At 42.8% G+C, this 2,459-nt stretch overlaps 1 protein-coding gene across 1 annotated transcript in view; it reads right to left on the bottom strand.

Annotated features, from left to right (window-relative positions):
* The window catches only part of LOC107704529 (limbin), a 15,557-nt gene that overhangs the window by 12,224 nt on the left and 874 nt on the right, over window positions 1–2,459 (bottom strand). The window contains exons 2-5 of the mRNA XM_016507469.1: window positions 2,301–2,416; window positions 2,088–2,144; window positions 1,818–1,937; window positions 1,592–1,716 (exon numbers count right to left, since the gene is read on the bottom strand). The gene's annotated coding sequence lies outside the window, so the exon portion shown is untranslated. The remainder of the gene's footprint in view (window positions 1–1,591; window positions 1,717–1,817; window positions 1,938–2,087; window positions 2,145–2,300; window positions 2,417–2,459) is intronic.

A 2,459-nucleotide genomic window follows, 5' to 3' on the forward strand; every position in this document is an offset into this window, starting at 1 on the left:
TGTGTGAGTGAGTGAGTGTGTGAGTGAGTGAGTGTGTGAGTGAGTGAGAGAGTGAGTGAGTGAGTGAGTGTGTGAGTGTGTGTGTGTGGTGAGTGAGTGAGTGTGTGTGTATAGTGTGTGGTGTGTGTGAGAGTGAGAGAGTGAGTGAGTGAGTGAGTGTGTGTGTATAGTGTGTGGTGTGTGTGTGTGTGAGAGAGTGAGTGAGTGAGTGAGTGTGTGTGTATAGTGTGTGGTGTGTGTGTGTGTGTGTGAGAGTGAGAGAGTGAGTGAGTGTGTGTGTGTGTGTTGGCGCATCACTGATTTGTTGACTCCTCCCTCTTTTTGTGACAGGCATCAATGTATGAAGTCAGGGTAAAGTATTTCATATTTTGGATAAAATGTCTTTCTAACGAGTTGATAGTTAGTGCAGCTGGTGAGGAAGTGTTGCTCTGTGAGTACAGTAAGGGCAGATGCGGCTCTCTCTGGGCAGCCAGTGCTGTGGATATCTGCCCGTCTCTATAGTCAGAGTATGATTGCTCAGTCTGTACCTCGTCATTTGTCTTCTTAATTTACAGTCTTGCACTGTACTCAGATAATCTGCAGTTGCGTAATCTCTATTTAGGGCCAAATAACATTCAAATTTACTTTGTTTTTCTGTTGTTTCAGTCCAATAAGTTAGATAATTGTCTTTTTGTGCTTTTATAATTTGGTTGGGCCGAATTTTGTGGATGAATATTTCAGAGTCCTGATGCTGGATGTTGTTAGTCATGTTAGTTTGTTTTTGCAGCTTCAGGACCATCTGAATCAGGGGACTTTTTTCAGATTTAAAATAAAAATCCACATTCGAATGCAAAAACGTTCCATTCGACTTTTAGGTGTTCGTTAAGGAGGCAGCTTTATCAGCAGCGCACGAGATGACGATGTAAGTGTCGTTGCATTATAATCTGTTTGTTAGTCTATCCAGTTGAAGCCACTAGATGCGGCGATGCTGTGTTGTTCATTACAAATACAGCGGAAAAAGAGAACATCAATGCGGAGAAGATCTTGCTTACATCAAAACCGAAACCAAGCCGTTCACACAGAACTCATATTTCATGCATTTTCTAGAGGGACATCTATCAGCATTGCACTCGCGTCTCGCACAAAAGAGCCGCATGTTTAGAAAGCCATGTAAAATTAATGCAAGTTTAACTTTGAAAAAAACATATATCGAGACTTTATGGCTGTTTTTTCCCCATCCCACTGCATCTCATGTTTTTAAATGAAAAATGTACTCTGTGTGATTGGCTTTCGGCCCTTTGTATTAAACTATGCATACACACATGATGCTGTTTTGTTTACAGTTGTTTAAGCAACTTAATTATAATTGGTTTATAAACATTATTTTAAACATTATGCACTTTTTTCCGCAGATAGTCATGTTATCTTATGCTTTGAATGATGCGCCCTCTTGTGGCCTCAGGAGAGCAGCCAAAAGCTTTTCTTCACCCTAACTGAAATTATGCATTTTAAATTCGAATATAATTTGAATTTTGATAATATTTAAGTACAAAATTCGAATTTAGTTTTTCAGCCATTTTGACAGCCCTAACACACACACACTCACACTCACCTGTCAAGCACTTGAATCATGTTTTGTGGCTCCTCCAACATCACGATATCCACAAACTTATCCTCAAACGCTGCCTCCTCATTGGCTGACGCAGTGATGTCACACTCTTCATTCATGCTGCTTCTCTAGAAATGAAGAAACAACGAGTCATTCACCGCTACACTGCATCCATGCATGCGCTGACGGGCCGATCACACACTCAGCGCTGAGACTGGAATGAACTGACCGTGTGTGGAGTGCAGCTGAGCAGTCGTCTGCGCCGCAGGAAGTTCAACGACGCCAACAGGAGCGTCAGGAGAAACGAGACCATGAATCCCACGAGGAGAAGAGAGCGATCCACACCAGCCTGCCCCACACACACACACACACTCAGATCACAAACACACACCAGCAACAGCAGCTGGTTACATGGGAGTGTGTGTGCCTGCATGTGTATGTGTGAGAGAGAGAGAGTGTGTGAATTTCAGTGTGTTTGTGTGTGTGTGTGTTTGTTTACCTGTTCAGTGGTGTTTATCCTCACAGTGAAATTGGCGATCACTGGATCACTGTGATTCTGAAATACAATTGATCAGATTCAGCATATTATTTTCCATAAACAAAACAACAATGACAGGATCATCAAGGTCCAAAACATCACACACACACACACATCCCAGCATGCACAGCGAGTAACAGACAGACAGATACACACAGGAGTGGATGTGGATACCTGAGTGGCGTTGGAGAAGGTCAGAAACGCTGGGAGATTGAGAATCTCTGTTGAGAGTTCAGAGTCTCTGTTTCCTTTCACGCTCATCCTGTACAAGACCACATACTGAGAGCCAGCTACACACACACACACACACACACACACACACACACACACACA

Source organism: Sinocyclocheilus anshuiensis, unplaced genomic scaffold, assembly GCF_001515605.1.
Source record: "Sinocyclocheilus anshuiensis isolate Anshui unplaced genomic scaffold, SAMN03320099.WGS_v1.1 scaffold2026, whole genome shotgun sequence".
Taxonomy (NCBI): domain Eukaryota; kingdom Metazoa; phylum Chordata; class Actinopteri; order Cypriniformes; family Cyprinidae; genus Sinocyclocheilus; species Sinocyclocheilus anshuiensis.